The sequence below is a fragment of the Macaca mulatta genome, chromosome 6, assembly GCF_049350105.2.
Source record: "Macaca mulatta isolate MMU2019108-1 chromosome 6, T2T-MMU8v2.0, whole genome shotgun sequence".
Classification (NCBI taxonomy): Eukaryota; Metazoa; Chordata; class Mammalia; order Primates; family Cercopithecidae; genus Macaca; species Macaca mulatta.
In genome coordinates, this window is record NC_133411.1 from 151,673,068 (window position 1) to 151,695,145 (window position 22,078).

At 44.6% G+C, this 22,078-nt stretch overlaps 1 protein-coding gene and 1 long non-coding RNA gene across 45 annotated transcripts in view; both read left to right on the top strand.

Moving 5' to 3' along the window:
• The window catches only part of ARHGAP26 (Rho GTPase activating protein 26), an 840,200-nt gene that overhangs the window by 410,668 nt on the left and 407,454 nt on the right, over positions 1–22,078 (top strand). The window lies entirely within an intron of this gene.
• Positions 8,551–13,252, top strand: LOC144329561 (uncharacterized). The gene is made up of 2 exons (XR_013394921.1): positions 8,551–10,354; positions 12,180–13,252. It is a non-coding gene; the product is annotated as an uncharacterized LOC144329561 (long non-coding RNA).

Below are 22,078 nucleotides of genomic sequence, written 5' to 3' on the forward strand. Positions count from 1 at the left end.
GCTTTCAAGAACATTTCTGCTAGCCCTTTTAGGATAAAGTTCAGACATCTCGATAGGGCTTTCTGAGCCCTGTGGACTCTGGCCCCTGCCAGCTTTTCCAGCCTCACATTGTCTATGTGTATAAGCTCTCTGCTCCAGTCCTTCTGAATCTGTTTTGATTTTTTCTAATGGATAATGGGTTTCTCAGCATCAGTCCACTGAGTATTTCTGTTCTTTCTGCCTGGTGTCTCTGGTACCATCCCTGTCCTCCTTTGTTTGGCCAGTGCCTACTGGTTCTTTAGGTCTCAACACACAAGAGGGTGTGGACTTAGGGAGGGATTGACAATGGGGTTCCATTTCCACTGGGAAGCTCTCTAGCTAAAGTGTGGTGTCAGAAACTGTGACTAGCCTGGTTGGCTAGATCATCTGTGCAATAAGAATCCAAAAGTTGTTGGAATTGGATTGCGGAAGGTTTAGGTGGCACAGTGAAGAGTCTTTGTTCAGTGGGCACTGGGAAGTCACTGTAAGTTTTTTGAGTAGCGTAGTGACATAATCAAAATTGTGTGAACTAAATAGCCCAGATCTACCTCAAAGAACATTGAAAATATCATTTCTCTGATCTCTAAAACGTCCTTTGGGAGATAAATGCTAGGTTTCCTGCTTTGTAAATGGGGGAAAAGCTGGGATGCTTGATGATTAAAGGACTGATTTTCAGCATCATAGGAAATCTGTTGATTGATTGAGCCAGTGTTTTTATAATTAGATAGAATTGTGATCTGCAGGATTGATGAATGTTGCAAGTAGCTTTGTTCATTTTTCAAGTGGGCAACAAGATGAATATTTGAGTTTTGAGAAGCTGTCCCTCAAAGGTGACTGACTCATGGATTCTTCAGGAAGCTTTGGCAGAGACTTAGATTCTGCTTAGAAGATAAGTGATGCTTTTGGGAGTGGTCACAAGGTGATTTTTTGTATTATAGCTGTCTGTGCTCACCCTGCGTGGTTGCTTATGTTGTGTTGACTTGGCGAGATCAAAGAACAGGTGGATGCTGATTTTCCCTTCTTGGCTAGTTTAGGAATCAAGAGTTCTCTCACAGCAACCCTTGTCTGTGATTCCATTCTATTTAAACCTTAAGGCAGGTATCTCGGTTTTGCAGCTTCATTAACAAACTGTTTAAAGCTGAGTTTGAAAAGGCAAGTCTTTGGTGGTATGATCGATAATCTCCAAAGACCAGTTCCCACTCTGTTGGAGTGCTTTTCAAACTTTAATGTGCATCCATATTGCCTGGGGACCTTGTTAAAATGCAGGTTCTGAGGTGGGGCTTGACATTCTGCATTTCTTACAAGCTCCAATTGATGTTGATGCTGCTGAGTTGCCTGTGTTAGACCAAGTTTCCCTTTACTTGACCCTTCTTTTCCCCTATGTCCCAGCCTTTCTCTTTCTTGATGTCTTGGTCCTCATTTAGGGGCTACTAGCGTTTGCCAGCTGGACTCACTGATTAGCTTGTGGCTACCACTATAGCCAGGGTGGTCTTTTCAAAATGAAAATCTGATCACATATGCCACTTCAGTGCTTAGTTGTAATTCACTTAGACACTTAGTTGTCTCCCATTGCTCTTAGAATGGCCGCCTTATTGTGGTCTGGCTTCCTTTGCCTCTCCAGTCGCATCTAACACCATCTCTGCATCTTCCGGTAACAGGACCCTTTTTCTGCCCCCTTTGATGCTCATGTGCCTCCTCTATCACAGGGCCGTGGTACATGCAGTGCCCTCTGATGTAGCATTCCTCCACTTCCCTTCACCTCTTCCTTCTTTTACATCTCAGCTCAAAGGCCACTGCCTCTGGAAGCCACCTGTTTTCCCAGTCTAGTGACCTTCTGTTGTTGGCAGGCTTCTTTGGTGTATAGCTGGGACCAGCATCAGAGAAACACGCTCCGCTCGGTTGGGCCATAGTTGGATATTGTGCTCTGATTGTGCTCTCGAGTGGAGCATTGTGTAGCATTTTAGGAAGTTGTAGATTGCCTAAGCGTTGTCTTTCAAAAGCCACTCTGCCTGGAAGTGTGGTGATGGCGCAAGTACACTTCGTGGTATGTAACAAGAAGAGGAAGAGCCAAGAGTTTCCGCCCAGGACCTATCATGCCATCTAAAGCTGGGTTTGTTTCTGTGTATGCACTTGGTGAACAGTTATATATCCCTTCCCACTTCCCCATGCTTCTCCTTTTTCTACTGGTCTTGTCGTTTTATAAATGCAGAAACTATACCCTCAGGGAAGGAACTGACTAGTTCAGGGCTGTAGGATATATGGCTGACCTGAGAAAAGAATCCAGGTCTCATTGTAGCATGGAACTCCTTCATCCACCAGGCCAGGTTGGTCTGGCATTTGAGTGGTAACCTTGAAGGCCCAGTAGCTGCCTGGCAGCTTTCCTGGGCATGGGAACAGCCCTGTTTAGGTGATGCTGTTCCTTCCCAATCTGGCATACCTTGAAGAGATAACCCTGAATGTGTTCCACATTAAACCTAACAGACATCGCTAATTTGGTCACCTTTTCTGCTTTTACTCTTACTGTAAGAGTAAAGTAATGCTGCAGGTATTCACTCTTATAGCAGTGAATGGTATTAGGAGTAACAAGTGCGGTTTTCTTTTCTTTTTTTTTTTTTTTAGGCATATTGTAATGTATTTTTATTTTCTTTAGAGATTTATGTTTCTGCAGTTTGGTTCTTTCTTACATTTGTTACAACTCAGACTGTAAGATCCCCTTAGATGCTAAGCTCCATAAGGATAGGGTTCATGGCTAGATCCTGAGTAGTATGCATGGTGCCTGGCACATAGTAGCCATTCTACAAATGCTTGTCAAGATGAATGTCTTAATTTGTAATATGGTGAGAAGTTTACCCTCCATCTTTCAACAGTCCTGAGAGTGGATGCTTTGAGGCTGAGAGAATTTGTACCTGTGAATTCCTCAGCAGGATTTATTCCTTGAGCTGTAGGAATGACATATGCCTTAGTTCATTTTGTGCTGCTCTAACAGAATACCACAGACTGGGTAACTTAAAACCAACAGAAATTTATTGGCTCAAAATTCTGGAGGCTGGGAAGTCCAAGAATGAGGGGCCGGTGTCTGGTAAGGACGGGTCTGCTTTCTATGTCATCCCATGTTGGAAGGGCAAAGAGAGGATGAGAGAGGCAAAAGGGAGCCAAACCCATCCGTTTATAAGGAACCTTTTCCTCTGATAATAAACTCACTCCCATGATTACAGCATTGATTCATTCATGAGGGCAGAGCCCTCATGGCCTTATCACCTCTTAAAGGTCCTCGCCTCTTTGTACTGTTACAGTGGCAACTACATTTCAAACATGAGTTTTGGAAGGGACATTCAAACTGTAGCAAAATGTAATTGACTTCACAGCTGCTTATTCACATGCTGGAGTCACTGGCCTGATGTAGTGGAACACATAGTGTTAAATGAGCACGTTTGACTCATTGGTACAAATTTAAGTTGGTACCTTGTCCTTGAATGCAGGCTCTGAGAGAGCCATACTTCCCATTTTCTGGCACAATGATCTAGAAAGCAATACCTGCATAATAAGTAACTATAAAAAATCCAGACTAAGTTTCTGAATGGTGAATAACGTTTGCACTAACTTAAAGGCTTCAAGATTGAGCCTTTAAAGGGGAACTGGGGAGGGCTCTAGAGACATGCCGCTTATTCGCTTTCGTTCTTTAGTGACTCATTGGAGTCCTTCCTCCTCCTCTCTCTGTCTCTGTCTCTCTCTCAAACTGCCATCAGAAGGCCAAGGTCTTTTTCTTTGTCTTTTTTTTTTTTTTTTCCTCTGAGATGGGATTTCGCTGTTGTCACCCAGGATGGAGTGCAATGGCGTGATCTCAGCTTACTGCAACCTTCGGGTTCAAGCAATTCTCCTGCCTCCTCCTGAGTAGTTGGGATTACAGGCACCTGCCACCACGCCCAGCTAATTTTTATATTTTTAGTAGAGACGGGGTGTCACCATGTTGGTCAGGCTGGTCTACAACTCCTGACCTCAGGTGATCCACCCACCTCAGCCTCCCAAAGTGCTGGGATTACAGGCGTGAGCCACCATGCTCAGCCTCGAGGTCTTTAGGTCTTTTTCTTATCTAATTCCATTATTTGTGTGTGCTTTGTTAATAGACCTGCTTATGGTGTCAGTTCAGTAGTTTCCCAGCTTTCCACAACTATTCTTGTGAACCTGGCAGCACATTCTCATGTGCTCACATGTGATTTGATCCCCATAGCTGGAAGGTGTCTGCCTGCAAACTGGAAGGTCTTAGAATCAGGGTGGGAGGAAAACAGAGGCCGTGCCAGAGAGAGATCAAAATGATGCCAGGTTCATTTTTTGTTCCAGTCTAAGAAGGTGCCCAAACCTCTACATTGTGTGGCTTCTGTTCCTCCCTGATGGGGAACATCAGGTCACAGATGGGGCTCTGGGCAAGAGTGTGTGTGTTTGCCTGTACGATTCAGTCATCAGCTTACTGCAGGTGCCGTTTCCTGTTCTTGAGTCATCTTTAACTGCATGATGGTGGCGGTGTGGTTTTAGTTGGTTGGAGCACAGGTCTGATTGCTTTTTATTTCTTTTTAACATTTTTTTCTGGGCATAGCTTTGCCTCTTTCCTCTGGGTTTGAGCTGTGGAATTGCTGCAGGAGCTTTTTGCATTGTGTTTCACACATCATCTTGTTCTCCCTCTTGTCATTTTGAGGTTCACATCTGTACTATTCTAGTACTGCACTGTGGGATAATAAGAGTTATAGTCATAGCGAATAGAAATTGATGGCACTCTACATGCCAGACCTTAAAATCCTGTATGTACTGTCATTCAGTCGTCAGAATTTTATAACGTATAGTGTCACTACTGTGCCACCATGTCTTTTTTTTTTAGATGAGGAAAGACATGAGATCCATGGGAAAGACACTGGATGCCCCTTTTTGGTAAAGACAGACAAACACAGACAAACATGAAAACCCCAAACATCTTTTTGAGAAAAAGAGTGGGTACCTTGCCTGAATCCCTGGCATATTTTCAAGGCTGCCTGCTAAGGTGTAAGATTTAGTAGAGGTTTTTTTTTTTCTTTTTTTCTTTTTCTTTTTTTTTTTTTAAGAACTGTTACCAAGGAGATGGATTGCCTTCCAAAGGCAAATATGATGAAGAATTCCCCGCCCCCCCCAGCCCCCGCCTTTGGCTGCTCTTGTGTTCGAAGAATGTCACTGTACCCAACTGTTTTCCTTGCAAGGAATAGGGATGAAAGTGCCTTGTCTTAAACTTTTGTGGTTAGAGAAGCCCACAGCCCTTAGGGAAACATTGCATTTTTAAAAAGATGACTTTAAATCCATGCTGTTGATGCTTATGTCTAATGCCAGTCATTGGTCTGGGATCTGTGTGCAGAGTTGCCTTCTGTCTGGTGAGACTGGAGTGGGTGTGGGTCAGATTCTGTAACCTCGTAGAGAGAGGCTAAAAACTAGATTGAAAGAAGAACATCAGAGGGGATCTGTTCCCTCTTAAATGCCTGGCAGCTCCAGAGGCCGTGAGAGTTGAGATGAGAGGAACTATTCTGTGGTACCTTTTATATGAATGAGGTATTTGTTTACAACAATATCCAGATAATTTTCTTTTTACAGTGATGGCTACAATTTTGCCCCATCCTGTTATCATCAGTGATGAAGGCTATAAACAGATGTGTGGAAGTTGATGTTTTTCAGATTTCATTTTCATTTTATTCTGAGCATTCTTTAACAGAGCTGTACCCAGTTAGCAGATTTACCTTGTTTAAAGTTTGGTCTCCTTTTATTTTTCTGGTCCTTAATTTTACTGGAAAGATCCATGAGAAGTGAATTTGCTGAAATCTGCCAGTAGATGGAGGAAAGAAAAAGCACAGTAAGTCCTCACTTAACATTGTCCATAGTTCTTGGAAACTGTGGCTTTAAGCAAAATGGTGTACAGTGGGTTTTTGAATAATGTCACTTTGTTCAGCGTAGTTTTTATTGTAATGTTGAAGACAAAAAAATTGGTTTTGTTATATGTTGTTTTGCTTAAAGTTGCAGTTTCCAGGAACCTATTGATGATGTTAAGTGGAGATTCTGTGTAATTGTAATCATCAGTTGAAGTGGCTCTGGAGTGTTTTTGGGATTGAAGTTTCTGAGTTTTATTGACAAAAAAGTAGGCATTGGCAAAATTTTTTTAAACAGCTGTATTGAAATACAATACGCATACTAGGACACTGGAAATTTAGAATTAGCTCAGGGACACTAGAGTAGGCAGTAGACCAAGTCTGGGACTCTGATGAGAGGCCCATTGACATTATTTGTTCGTTTAAATTAGGAGACCCAAACCTGAGTTTGATTTCATCCTCTTCAAGCCTCAGTTTCCTCACTTGTAAAGTAGAGAAAATAGTACTTGGGCCTACCCCGTAGGGCTCATTCAAGGATTCAGTAAGCCTCTAGTCCATATTAAGTGTTTTGGGGCCATACAGGCCCAACTGAAGTTCCAGTGTGTGGTGGCGGGGAGAGGCCCCTTAATCCAGCCTCATCCAGACTCTCATAAAGTTTGGGAACCTTATCTTTCTGGTTTGCATAGTTTCTTATGGTGAAATAATGGTTAGTTGAACTGAAAGTGCATTGTGTCTTGTGTTTGGGAAATAAAATAGTGATCTGAGATGCCAATTAAATCTAGGGTTGCCAGATAAAATATGGGACACCCAGTAAAATTTGAACTTCAGATACATGATGAAAAAATTTCAGAATAAGTATGTCCCAATATAATTGTAGTTTACCTTAAATTTAACTAGTTGTTTTGCATTTTTATTTGTGAAGTCTGGCACCTCTAATTTCATCTCATTGTTTCCCCATGTGGAATCTTTTGGCTGCCTTTATGGTAGCTAAAAATGAGTTGAGGAATTTCACATAGGATGCAGAGGTATGATTTTATCTGCATCTGCCCCATAGCTCCTGTCCTTTGTTGTTGCTAATAGAAACCTGGCCTTTCACGAAAGGTCCCGTCATCTATTAAAACACTGGTTGCATAGCAGCCAAACATTTTTGTTGAGAAATAAGCCAGACGGAAATCTCTGTGATGACACTTCCTTCAACCTCACGCTATTGCCGAACATGCGACAAGGAGGATGTTGGGAATGGAATCATAAGAATCCTCCTGCAGCACGTCAGCAGTTCACCCTGGAGCAGTTAGAGGTCAGCAGGCAGGGACTCTCTGGTGGCATCTGGGGATGTGTTCTCAGGCTTTAATAGTGGGTAGGAAGCCTTATCTGTGGAGGAGTCCAGCAGTGAACATCCCATTCTGCATGCCAAGGGAATGCACAAATAGGGAACACACAAAAACAAAAGAAGTCAAAGTCCTGGTCCTTGATCACTGAGGAATGTATAGTTCCAGAGAGGGATAGGACCAGCAGGTATATACACTACTCTTCCTTTGTGACTTTGTGTCAGCACTGATAGGTGCTTTCCATGCACTGTCATAGTAATCCTTACAGCAGCCCTGTGAACAAGATCCTGTTATTATTCCCATTTTCCACTTGAGGAGACTGAAGCTTAGGCTGTGGGATGGAGCCTGCAGCCTTAAAGTCAGCCTGACCTAAAAGTTCCTGTTCTGTCTTGACTCCTTATCAAATATTGCAAGTATAGGTTGAATCATATGAAATTGCCAGTATGTAACAATTTTGACCTACAAAAAATGACAATTTCATATGGTTCAACTTCATCCAAAGAAGGAGACCCAATATTATATATACACACATATATATTACAAATAACTTGCTATTCTGTAACTATTACATGTAACTTGCCAAGGCTGACTAGGGTGAATGAAATATGTGGACCTAGTTTTGGGCTCACTAGAGATGCTTCTGGGAAGCTAGTTTTCATTCATTCACCCACTCACTCATTGGCTCACTCACTGAATGGAAACTTACTAAATTCTTCCAAGCATATTATTAAGCATAGGTTTGAACAGATTTTTTTTTTTTTTTTTTGAGACCGAGTCTCACTCTGTCTCCCAGGCTGGAGTGCAGTGGCACGATCTTGGCCCACTGCAACCTCCGCCTCCTGGGTTCAAGCAATTCTCGTGCCTCAGGTTCCCGAGTAACTGGGACTACAGGCATGCGCCACCACACCTGTCTAATTTTTGTGTTTTTAGTAGAGACGGGGGTTTCACGATGTTGCCCAGGCTGGTCTCAAACTTCTGACCTCAGGTGATCCACCTGCCTCGGCTTCCCAAAGTTCTGGGATTACAGGCGTGAGCCACCACACCCAGGCTGAACAGATTTTTTTAAAAAAACTTTTTATTGGACGGGCGTGGTGGCTCACGCTTGTAATCCCAGCACTTTGGGAGGCTGAGGCGGGCGGATCACAAGGTCAGGAGATCGAGACCATCCTGGCTAACACGGTGAAACCCCGTCTCTACTAAAAATACAAAAAATTAGCCAGGCGTGGTGGTGGGCGCTTGTAGTCCCAGCTACTCTGGAGGCTGAGGCAGGAGAATGGTGTGAACCCGGGAGGCAGAACTTGCAGTGAGCCGAGATCGTGCCACTGCACTCCAGCCTCGGCGACAGAGCAAGACTCCGTCTCAAAAAAACAAAACAAAAAACAACAAAAAAAAACCCATTTTATTCCGAAAAATTTTCCTCCTGCTCATTTGTAGTCAATTCTGCTCTCACCACCATATAACCACTAATCTGTGTTTTGTATGTGAGCCATTTCTGGCCATCTTGTATGAATGGAATCATGCAATGTATGGTCGTTTGTGTTTGGCTTCTTAGCATGTTTTTCAGGTCCATTCATGTCGAAGCATGTGTCATGAGCTCATTCCTTTTTATTGCTGAGTAGTATTCCATCGTGTGGCTATACCACATTTTCTTTTTTTCTTTTTCTTTTTTTTTTGAGGCAGAGTTTCACCCTTGTCGCCCAGCCTGGAGTGCAATGGTGCAATCTCGGCTCACTGCAACCTCTGCCTCTTGGGTTCAAGCAATTCTCCTGCCTCAGCCTCACAAGTAGCTGGGATTACAAGCTTGTGCCGCGACACCCGGCTAATTTTGTATTTTTGGTAGATACGGGGTTTTGCCATGTTGGTCAGGCTGGTCTTGAACTCCTGACCTCAAGCGAGCCACCCGTCTCAGTCTCCCAAAGTGCTGGGATTATAGGCGTGAGCCACCATGCCTGGCCCACATTTTGTTTTTCTATTCTCCAGTTCATAGACATTTGGATCATTTTTACTTTCTGGCTATTACATATGTTGCTTCTATGAACATTTTTGTATAAGTTTTTGTGCGGATGTATCATTTCTCTTGGGTAAGTAACTAGGATTGCAATTGCTAGGTCATGTGGTAAGTTTCTGTTTTATGTTTAGCAGGTTTTTGAGGAAGGAGAGTGAAAAATGAGTTTAAAAATGAGTAAAAAAGACTCAAAAGTGTGACTGAGGTTTGGAATAGCTAATGAGGCAACTGTAACCTGGAATGAAGTACCAGAACCCAGAAAGATGAGCTGGACAGATTTTTAAATAGGAAGGTTAGAGGGGATCTGGAGTTAGCCAGCGATCCTGCTGCCTCTCCTTCTCTATGAAGCCAGTGTTCCTTTCTTTGCACATTTGGTAGGGCGGGTAAAAGGCTCCTCTTTTATTTGCTGATTTTGGACACAGGAATTAGAATGGCATTTTTTAACCTTCCAGTGGCAATAGTCCTTAACCGGGAAGTAGCAATGCTCCGCCTTCTAGAGCATCAATTCCCTAATGTGGAAAACCAGTCCCACAGTTTTCTCTGAGAAAAATATGGACAGTATATTATAATGGGTTATTCATAAACCTAAATTTATATAATGCAACGGTGTGTGTCTTATTCTTGGAGTGTATCTTTCTTACTATTTTGGAATAATGAAGACTTTTTTTTTTATTCTTGGAGGTAGGGTCTTGCTCTTTTGCCCAGCCTGGAATGCAGAGGTGCAAAGATGGTTCACTAGAGCCTTGACCTTCTGGGCTCAAGTGATCCTCCTGCTTCAGCCTCCCAAGGAGCTGGGACCACAGGCACGTGCCACCAGGCCCATGTATTTTTTTAATTTTTATTTTTGTAGAGACGGAATCTTGCTATGTTGCTTGGGCTGGTCTTGAAGTTTTGAGCTCAAATTGCCTGGGATTACAGTGCTAGAATTACAGGCCTGAGCCATTGTGTTGGCCATGAAGACTTTTTAATTCAGTGATGTTGATATGTGTTTTTTTTTTGTTTTGTTTTTTGTTTTTTTGAGACGGAGTCTCGCTCTGTCGCCCAGGTTGGAGATCAGTGGCACAATCTTTGCTCACTGCAAGCTCAACCTCCTGGGTTCACGCCATTCTTCTGCCTCAGCTTCCCAGGTAGCTGGGACTGCAGGTGCCTGCCACCATGCCCAGCTAATTTTTTTTGTATTTTTAGTAGAGACAGGGTTTCACCGTGTTAGCCAGGACGGTCTCGATCTCCTGACCTCGTGATCCTCCCACCTCGGCCTCCCAAAGTGCTGGGATTACAGGCATAAACCACCATGCTCGGCTGATATATGTTTTTTAATGGTTGTACATGGCATAATAAGTTATAGGCAATGAAATGTGTGTGTGTGTGCGTGTGTTTAGTTTAAGTTGGTTTTTGAAATTCCCAAATCTGGGAACTACTGTTCCAAAGAAAGTTTTGGGAAGACATTAGTTGACATGTTTGTATTTTCTCTTCTTCCTTATTTTCTGACATTATTGTGGAGTGTGGGCATCTAGAGTAATGCCTGGATGAGATCACAATGAAAAATGAGTGCAACCAAGAAAAGACAATCCCAGGTGTGTCCCCCCCACTACTTAGACATGTGACTCTGTGTTAATGTATGCAGTTGATGGACACACGCCATCTTAAATCCTTTTGGTAGTACAAAGAAGCCAGAACCAAGTTTAGTTTGGATTTCTTATGCATATTTGGGACTAACCAGCAGTTGACTCTGTTCAAGATAAGCACTTGTTTTCTATGGATATTCTGCTGAGGTTGGAGGCTCTGCACCAACTGCATGTGGTGAGGGCTTTTATAGGAGCTCTGAATCCTAAGTGTGAAGGGAGCCCTCAGGCTTGCTATACTGTGCCCATTCTCAAGGCTGGGGCTAGGGAGAGGGATTTTGCTGTAATATGATCCTACAGTACACATAGGCACGTTCTCCAGTTAATAATGACAACAGTGATGATGGTTGAAATGAAATTAATAGTGAAATTAATGGCATGAAATTAATGACAGTGAAATGCATTGAGCCAACATCATGCTAAATGCTTTCAGGCATGATGCAGTTTGATCCCAGCAACAGTTGTGTTAGATAGGTATGGTTATTCCTTTTTTGTGAGAAGCAACTTAGGGGCAGGAGTGTTTAGTAAGTTGCACACTTACCTTGCCACTGACTGGATGAGAGATGTAGAGCCCATTGCCAGAAGGGGCCAAGCCAGGGTTCAAACCTAACCTGTTCTTTTAAAGCCCTGAGCCTCTCAGGTCAGCAGTTTCTGCACCAAATCTTATTCCCAGAGGCCCAGCGCTTCAGTTCAGCTGTGCTGCTGAGGTCTTGTGTGTGAAAAGGGAGCTGGGAATGGATTCTGTGGGCCATGCTTAGCAAAACCTCCCTGAGGCAGCCCACGGCTCTGGTGTATCCAGCACACTTTATTGCTGCCCGTCTGTCTACAGACGGCTCTATTGATTCAGCCTTGGGAAGTCTTTGCCCCGGCTGCCCTCTTCACCCCTTTTGTTGATACATTCCCAGAATGTTCAAGTTCACACCCATGTTGCACTCCCGGCTCCTGAGCCTGAGGACAGGATGTGAGTGCCTGTGGTGCTCGTGGGTATCAGCGCGAGAGAGATTTGTGCTGAGCTACATGCTGGTGGCTTCCCCCTGGCCTGTGCTTGGGAACTGGGGACTTTACCCGCTGTCTTTATGCAGTTCTTATAGGCCATATTTTAATGCTGCGTCATTTCTTAGAAAGATGGGTTGAAAAGGATAAACTAGAAGCTTCTATCCATTTCTCTTTTATTTTTAAGAATGTTGTATTTTGGCTGGGCGCGGTGGCTCACACCTGTAATCCCAGCACTTTAGGAGGCCGAGGCAGGAGGATCACAAGGTCAGGAGATTGAAACCATCCTGGCTAACCCTGTGAGACCCCATCTCTACTAAAAATACAAAAAAATTAGCTGGGCATGGTGGCAGGCGCCTCTAGTCCCAGCCACTCGGGAGGCTGAGGCAGGAGAATGGCATGAACCTGGAGGTGGAGCTTGCAGTGAGCTGAGATCGCACCACTGCACTCCAGCCTGGGCAACAGAGCGAGACTCAGTCTCAAAAAAAAAAAAAAAAAAAAAAAAAAAGTTGTATTTTACGAGCACACTGATCTGAAAGGTGTATTGCATGTCTTTTCTGCTTGTTAAACTCAGCATAGTTTGAGGTGGGGAAATCCCATTCTTGTAACTGGTGTCAAATTTTGTTTAGTAGTAATTTTTGCTTTCCCTTTTTCCCTTTCCTCCCTTCCTCTTATTTTTTTTTCTCCTCAGTTTAACATTTGCCATAGTTTATGCTTAGCAACCTGTGAGATATGTATGGCTAGTGTCACTCATTTTTGGTAACATGGAGTCACCAAGGTACAAAATAACTAAGTGGAGTGTGCAGGGTCTGGCCAGAATTGGATCTAGAAATGTGGTCTTTTGATTGCTAGCCCAGCTGCTTTCCTTGTTATCACTTTGTGGAGCAGGCTGGATGTTGACAATGAGTTCTGACACTGAGTGGAATGGGAGACCCCTCCCAGCTGGTGGTCGAGCTGCTTAGAGCGTGGTCTATCTGTTTGGGACCAGGGTTGAGCTCTGAGATGGACCAATCAACCCCACGAAGAAAGAAACCCCTTCTATCACTGTGGAGTGTACCCTAGCGCCTGTCAGCTGCTCTGGAAGTTTTTGCCACCAGAAGAGGGATGCAGAGCATCTTTTCTTACCACAGCTGAACTGAGAACATATGTTTCATCCATATATGGCACCTTACTTATGAAGCTTGTGTCCTTGTCCTTTCTAATACTCTGGCACCTCGCCCATCAGATGGCTGCCCCTTCTTATAAGCTAAGTGCCTGTATGGCTGGCTGTTCTGATTTTAAGTCATGAGCTTTGACTTTTATCAGAAATTTGCAGCTTGGTTTTCAGAGGAGTTAGTTGAGTGCAATTGCATGAAATGGCAGTGTTAAGTTTTATACTGTAGAAATGTTAAACTGGAACTCTGTAAAATATGCGTTTTCAGTGTCTTTTTTGAATGGTTTTGTGTGTTTTATCAGTCATAGGCATTTTTATTACTCAAGTAGTCTGTTCATTGTAGAATGATTAGAAAATACAGATAAGCAAAGAGAGAGAGGAAAAGAAAAGAAAAAAAAATATATCTACTCTAAATAAAAGTTCCCTAAGAGAGAGGACAGGATGTGAAGGACTTTGAGCTTTTTAGAAGAAGGGGTCAGATCAGCTGGTATTAAGTCTCCACTCCCAGCATCACTCTGTTCTTCCTGTTCTGGACACTAGCAATCAAGACAGAAGTTGGGGTGTCTGAGGATGTCCTGGAGCAAGTCAAGGTGGCTTTTGGTTTGCTGCCCCAGGCAGTGAGCCCCGGTGGTTCAGGGGCCGAAAGTCCTGCAGTTAATCCACCACCTGCAAGGGAAGGCTGTGAAAAGAGAAAAATAGTTCTCCTTTGGGGTCCCATTATTTATACAGTTGCTAGCTTTTAAGCAGATAGAGAAAAAATAATCTTGCAGTCATGCTTTCCCTCCTCTTAACTTCTCCCAGATCTGCTGGAGCCATCCATTCCTTCATGCATCTGTCCATCCATCCATCCATCCATTCACTCATGCATTCATTCATTCATCCACTTACTGGCTCACTTCGTTCATCCATTCAATACCAATCTACTGTGTACCTGTTGAGCGCTAAACATTGTTGCATTTGGTTCTGGGAATGCAGCACGAATAAGATGAGGCCCTTCTGTCATGGATCTGTCATTGGACTGGTGCAGGTTATAGTGCCATTGCTTCCCTTTCAGCCTTACCTTTCTACAGCTGTGGATAAGGGGCCATGAATTTGCGAGTAAAAGTGTTTATCTCTCCCTGGAGCAGACTAGACCCCTAGGCTCTGTCCTAGAGCACAACTCACCCTCAGCCGCCCTGCAACCTGATCATCTCCAACAGGGAAGGTGAGGAGAGGGCAGTATTTGACTGACTGAATTCTTCTCAAAATGATACTTTAGTTTTGTCTGGGAGGGGCAGGGGAGCAGGTCACAGAGGGAGGGGTTCTTGGCTTTATCAGAGAAAGAAGGCCTCATTGTGTGTTGTTGTTGGAACAGGTCCCAGAGACCTCAGTACAATTCTTTGGACAGGGCTGAGCTAAGCTACCATGTATAAAATAATAGTTGAAAGAATAGTGTGGAATTTAGGGTAGTATCAAAGAGAGCTCTGTGTTTCAGCTGTCTCCAGGCAGAGGGCATGACTTCAGCCCTAGGTCAAGTCCTGTTGTTAACTTCATAATATCTTAATGAACATGCCTTTTTGTGTCTATGTCTGTTCCTCTCCCCTCTCCCCCTTTCTCTCTTTTGTATGTAGTCATTTATTAGGGATTTTGATAGAAAATTTAAAACTTAATCTTTGTAAACTCTTCCTTTTGAACTATGGCATACCTGAGTGGACCGGGTAAGTTGCAGGGATGGGGACATTTGACACAGAGACCTTTGGAAGTTCCAGGAAACTAGTATTTCTGAAACTGTAGTCAGTTCTATTATGATTTTTTGCTGCGTTGATGTAACACCTATTTCATTGTTTACCTAATATTGTTCTTTGAGAGTTCTTGTTTTTTTTTGAAGGGGCACTCTTTGTTTAATAAAGAACTAGTATAATTTACCCCAAATAGTAAGTAACCATAAGCATTGATAGGTAAACTGTAGTGTTTGTATCCTACATAAAGCGATTTGTGGTATGCAAAGCCATATACATACCACATTTCGGGAAGTTCTGTTGTAGATTGTACCAGCTGTATTCACCATATTCTTGGAGAGTCAGATGAATAAATCTACCCCCTTCCAGTCCTTTCCTCCCATCTCCCTCTCCCACACTAAAGTGAATTGTGGGGCATGACACAAGTTGGAGAGAGGCCCCAGGGAGTGTTCCAGGACTGAGGGAAAGGAGCATTTGTGGCTACTCTGTACCCTGCCAGTGGGAGTAAAAATAGACCTACCTCCTGGGGTTATTGTTAAGTTTCAGTGAGCCAGTGCATACGGACCTTGCCTGTTAGCACAATGCCTGGGCTTCCCCTTTTCCTGATCATCTACAGGCACTGGCCGCTTGAATAACTTCACTCTTTATGCTGGGTACACAGCAGTATTGCCAGCGCTGAAGCAGAAGATGCAGACATTGTGAAATGTGCTGTGGACAACCAAGCTGTCCACGTGCCAAGAGATTTATTTCCCATCTCTTCAGCAAGCTCTCTGCATCCTGGGTGGCATAGAGTAGAAGCTGAGAGTGTGGGCTCTGGACCTTGACAGCATGGGTTCCAATGCTGGCCTGTCCCTTACATGAAGTTGATAAGTACATTATTTTTTCATGTATTCAACACATAAACATTGTGTGCCTACTGTGGGCCAGCCACTGTTCTAGGCTCTAAGGATTTGCTAGTGAACAAACTGAGGGACAGAATCATGCCTTTGCAGAGCTTATATTCTGGCTTTATTTTCATCCCTTAAATGGAAGTAATAATAGACTTACCTCCTGGGGTTATTGTTAAGTTTAAGTGAGCCAATGCATACAGAGCCTGCTTATTAGCACAATGCCTGGCTTGCAGCTATTGCTTAATAAGTGCTAGCTTTTCACTTATGATACTCTTGTGCCCAGCCTTGCACCAGGCTTTGAACCCATTTTCATCATTCCATTCCTGCTTTGGCTTCGGTGGCACCCAACTGAAATATTCTCTCCTTATTTCTTGGCCTCTAAGTAATTCTTAAAACCTCCCAGCCTCTAGGAACTTCTTATGGCTTGCAGCCTCCTCACCTAATCATGGCACTCTAAGAACTAAGAACTCCTGGTCACGCCCTGAAATAAGCTTACTCATCACCTAGCTGCTGTGATGAGTTGGCATTCTCATCTCCCGGATGACGTGTTTTGGAAAGGATCTTTTGTGAAAGGCTCCCCCCGCCGTCTACTGCCTTTTCCCCCCAGTGCTTCCTTTTCGCTTCCTGTAGTATGAGGGTTGTTCAGGCAGACATCCTGACCTTGCAGTTGCTGTAAGGATCTTTTTAACCTAGTTATTTACAGGAAAACTCACTGTAGCATGGTTGGTCTAATAGAGAGGTATTTTTTCATATTTGTAGAGCTGGGGTTTCAATCTTTTGCCCAGGCTAGAGTGCAGTGGTGCAGTCATGGTTCACTGCATCGTTAAACTCCTAGGCTCAAGCAATCCTCCTCTTTTTTCTTTCTTTCTTTTTTTTTTTTTTTTTTTTTGACAGAGTCTTGCTCTGTCACCCAGACTGGAGTGTGGTGGCGTAATCTTGGTTCACTGCAACCTCTGCCTCCTTGGGTTCAAGCAATTCTTGTGTCTCAGCCACCCGAGTAGCTGGGATTACAGGTGTGTGCCACCATGCCTGGCTAATTTTTGTATTTTTAGTAGAGATGGGGTTTTGCCATGTTGGCCAGGCTGGTCTTGAACTCCTAGCCTCAAGTGATCCTCCTGCCTCGGCCTCCCAAAGTGCTGGGATTATGGGCATGAGCCACCATGCCCAGCCTCAATCCTCCCTCTTCTGCCTCCTAAGTATCTGGGACTATAGGCACATGCTATCATGTCCAGCTAATTAAAAACATTTTTTTAGAGTTGGGGTCTTGCTGTGTTGCCCATGTTGGTCTTAAACTCCTGGGCTCAAGCAGTCCTCCTGCCTCAGCCTCCTGAGTCTTTGGAATTACAGGCATGAGCCACCATGTCTGGCTTCTAAAACAGGGGTATTTATGCTAGGCCTTAGCAACCAATTATCTGTGGGAGTGCTTGACTGCATGTTAATTCTATATAATTTCTTTTTTTTTTTTTCTTTTTTAAGAAGGAGTCTCACTCTGTCACCCAGGCTGGAGTGCAGTGGCGCGATCTCAGCTCACTGCAAGCTCCGCCTCCCAGGTTCACGCCGTTCTCCTGCCTCAGTCTCCAAGTGGCTGGGACTACAGGTGCTCGCCACCATGCCCGGCTAATTTTTTTTTGTAGTTTTTTAGTAGAGATGGGGTTTCACCGTGTTAGCCAGGATGGTCTCGATGTCCTGACCTCGTGATCCACCCGCCTTGGCCTCCCAGAGTGCTGAGATTACAGGTGTGAGCCACCGAATTCTATATAATTTCTAAAGAGAAAAATTCTACTGATCATTTCTGTGTAATTGACATAAGATTTTGTACTGGGTTCCCAGCCTCTGAAAGGCAATACCAGGTCAGTCTCCATTGACTTCAGCACTCAGTGGCCTGATAGGACTTTTGTGCTCGGGCATGCCATATGGTTGTTTCAGAAGGAAACCAGACTGCTCTACCCTTCAAAGAGTGGGAGGGAACTGGGTGACGGGGGTGACTTGGACAGTGTGTGTATGAATCTGCTAGGGCTGCCGTAACAAGGTCCCACAGACAGGGCAGTTTCAATAACAAAAATTGGTGTTCTCCTAATTCTGGAGGCTGGAAGTCAGATCAAGGTGTTGGCAGGGCTCTTTTCTTCCCAAGCCTCTCTCCTTGGCTTGTCTTCTCCCAGTATCTTCACATGGTCTTTTCTCTGCTGTGCCTGTGTCCTAATCTTCTTTTCTTGTAATGTCACCATATTGTATTAGGGCCTGCCCTAATGACCTCATTTCCCGTAATTGACTCTTTAAAGACCCTATTTCCAAATACAGTCCCATTCTGAGGTACTGAGAATGAAGACTTCAACATAGGAATTTTAGGGGCCTCAATTCAGCCCTTGACAGTGTGGTTCAGGAATGCAGTTCCAGAATACACCTATGTTACCTAAGCCTTGAGTTCCTCAGTTTGGCCTCTGAGGGCCAGCAGGGAAGACAAGGTCAGCCAGCTTTAGGCTTGGGTGTGGACTTGGTGGCTACCATTACTAGTTTAATAAGATCTTACTGGTGGCTTAGGCCAGTTGACTGTTCCTCAGGAGGGTTGGCCAGGTCTGAAGTAGGTGGACAGTGCTATCCACAAGTAGGTAAGCTTTGCTTATTAATCCTTGTGTCCTGGCTACTTTCAGACAGGAGTTGAGAAAGAAGGAGTAGGAATACTTTGGGGAAGAATTTGTTGATAGTAGAAGTGGGATATTGTCCTTCAGACAAGGCTCAGAAGTTTGTCAAGAGTTGGGAACACCGTGGCTAGAGACTTCCGGTAATCTGCAACTCCCCTGTTCTTCCTGTTAGATGTGCTGTAAACAGCGACTGCCTTTAAGAGGGGTTTGGAATCTGTTGACTTTGGCTGGGATGTAGCCTAAGGAGATTCATCGGTTTCCAATTCCTGTTCTCTCAGGATATTAAGTATTGCCATGAACTGGAAAATTTTTCTTTATTAAAATTGGAGGAAGAGTTGGAGTGTTTTGAAAGAGACCTGGATCAGGAAGGGAGCTGACACCAGAAGTTCCACTGCATTCCTTCAGAGATGATTTTTATCTTTTTTGCATCGTCAGTGCTCAGTGGCTTAAATCCTCAGTGAAACAAGGTGAGATAAACAAGTAAATAAGATTCTGCAAGTACTGACATGGTAGCTAGCTTGTGAGGCAGTGTAGTATGGTTACTAAGTGTACAGGCTCTGGAGTCCCACTAACCCGCATTCAGAACCTAGCTCTACTGCTCGTTACCTGCATGACCCTGAGCCTATTATTTAACCTCTCTGGGCTTCAGTTTCCCTATCTGTAAAATGGTAACGATATTGGTACTTATCATACTGGTTGTTGTGACAATCAGATGAGATAATGTGTTAGTACCCTTAGACAATGCTCAACAGTTATAAGCCAGTTGTTACCTCTGCTCTTGTTATCAATGTAGGATGATTGAGAGGCTGTTTCCCTAGTCAGTTGGCTGGCTCCTAACTCAAGGATAGAGCAACATCATATTACTTACGGAATTACATGATTTTTATTTTTTAGAGACAGAGTCTTGCTGTGTCGCCCAGGCTGGAGTGCAGTGGCGTGATCTCAGCTCACTGCAACCTCTGCCTCCCAGGTTCAAGGGATTCCCCTGCCTCAGCCTCCCGAGTAGCTGGGATTACAGGCCAGTGCTGTTACGCCCGGCTAATTTTTGTATTTTTAGTAGAGATAAGGTTTCGCTATGTTGGCCAGGCTGGTCTTGAACTCCTGACTTCAGGTGATCTGCATGCCTTGACTTTCCAAAGTGCTGGGATTACCGGTGTGAGCCACCATGCCCGGCCAGAATTACATGATTTTTATGCTTGCTTTTCTATTTCTATTTTAGCTATGAGAACTCACTTTAATCTTTTTTTAGAGAACAACAGTTACACTGAAGGAGAACATTTCTTTTGAATGGGAAAGAGTGTTTTTTAAATTATATTTTGGGGTTTGTTATGAATCTAAGGTTGGTTAGTTTTATTGGTTAAAAAAGTTTGCTAAGTGATGAGGGTCATGGATTCGTATTCACTGCACACATTTATTGAGATGTCCCTGCTACCTTCTGGCACCTTCCCCTGCTTCCTTTACAGTGTCCAAACGCACTGGCTGTCAGCCCTGGCCCACCACAGGGCCTTTGCACAGGCTGTCCCCAGGACCTGGAGCACTTTTGCCACTTCCCCTTCTCACCACTTGCAGACTCATTCGAGCCTCACTTTCTCCAGCTAGCCTTCCTGGTCCGTCTGTGCTACTGCTGCTTTTTTCTTCTTATTTTTGTGAGACCAGGTCTCACTCTGTCACCCAGGTTGGAGTGCAGTTCCACAGTCATGGCTCACTGCAGCCTCAACCTCCTGGGCTGAAGTGATCCTCCCACCTCAGCCTCCTGAGTAGCTGGGACCACAGACATGCACCACCATGCTTATGTATTTATTTATTTTTTAATTTTTGTAGAGATGAGTTCCCGATGCGTTGCCTAGGCTGTCTCAAACTCCTGGGCTCAAGCCATCCACCCGCCTGGGCCTTCCAATGTGTTGGGATTATAGGTATGAACCATGGTGCCCAGCCACTCTGTGCTTCTGTAGGACTCTGATTCTTTCCCTTCTACAGTACAGGGATATTGCTAACTGTACACTCATTTGGGTAAAATTTGATTGAAGTTTGGCTCATCATTAGATGGGAAACCCGTGAGGGTAGGAACCATGTCTTTTTTTTGTTTACTATCATATACTGAGCAGCTGAGAGCAACTTGGTGCATGATCGACACTGGATAAATATGTGTTGATGAGTGAGTGGATATCATTTTGATGTAAGGTGTGTGAGGTACAGTGGAGGCTGCAGAGATAAAGCCTGTTCCACCTCTTCCCCGAGGAGCATCTGGTATCATAGAGAACACAATTAAATAGTGCCATAGCAGGAGTACGTGAGTGAAGCCACAATTCACAGGAGGATAGTCACTCTCCATTAGTGGAGAAGCAAAGGCATCTTGTAGGAGATGCCATGTGTGCCCTGGGCCTTGGAGAAAGAGGAGTTGAGTCAGAAGAAATGGGAGGAAGAGACACATGAGATGGAAAGAGCTGTGTGAGCAAAGGCTTGTGAAGTGCAGTGTGGCTTCAGGGAATGGGAGTCACATGGTTTGGCTGGAGTCCAGCCGCCTTGCAGGGAAGCAGTGGGTAGTAAGTTGGAATGTACGTCTCAGCCACATTGTGGCAGGACTCCAGTGCCAAGCAAGGCACTTGGGGTTGGTTTGGAGGAAAAGATAGGGGGGAGGTGTGATCAGTCCTTGAGCAGAGGGGTAGTGTGATCAGCACTGTGCTCAAGAAGATAGTGTCCAGTGTGGTTTGCATGGAGTGTGGAGGCAGGAGCAGTGGGAGGGGGAGCAGGTAGGAGACGAGTTGGGAAGAAGAGGGCTTAAGGAGAAACCTACGAGTGGGCTGTGTAGCGAGGAGAGAGAGCACATGGATGGGGCTTGGTCACTGACTAGATGCAGGAGCCAGGGTAGAGGGAGGGGACAGGGAGGGTGATGGGATTTTGCATCTTGGGCTTCTGAGACTTTAATGATGCTTTTAAATGAAGGAACATGGAAAACACTCAGCATGGTCCTGGACGTGTGGGAAGTTCAGTAAATGTTAGTTCTCTCCCCAGTGCCAGAAATCAGGAACTCAGGCAGAGAAGCAGGTGGGAGGGGAGGGGGAAGGTGGAGGTGCCGGCACTGTATTCAGGTGATGAGACCCAGCAGCTGGCTGGAACGAGCAGGAGCAGAGTTGGCACGGGACAGCGGCAAGTGCCACCTTCACAGAGTCATTGTTGAAAACAAGGGAGAGAGAAGGGGCTTGGGTAGGACCGGGGGACCATCCCCATTTCAGGGTAAGAGGAGGAAAAGCAGGAGGCAAGGGCAGAACAGTCAGAGATAAAGGGGAAGGGCACCCAGAGGATAGTGCCTTGCAGTCGTGGGTTCATAAGACAGGTCTTCCTGCTGTAGAGGTGAAGGATAAGAGGGCTGTTGGTGCCCTGTGGGTGGGATTGGGTCTGGGGTTGGGCCTCCATTTCAGCCAGCCTTCTTTGTTACTCATGTTCCCTGACCACAGACCTCATCCCCATCCCTAGTGGGGGGATGAGAGGTGGCCATGTAATAAGTACCCACCTCTCATGAGGTGGTATGGACACATCAGCACAACTTCAGTGCTGGCCTCAGTGACTTGCCAGGAGCAGTCGTTACATCCATACTTGCATCGTACTTGCCAAATTGCACTGTTCGCCCCTACTGCGGAGATGGTGGAGTGGTTGTATCAGCATTATTTTTATAGGACCAGCCATACTAATGTTGAAAAGCTCGGGAGCCTTACTTAAAATTCCTGGACAGAACCTGAAATCTACTTGGAGTTTGGGTAATCAGAGTTTTAGTTGTGATTGATTTGTGAACTTTGACAGGTTTGTTGTCTTCTCTGAGCTTCAGGTTTTGGAAATGA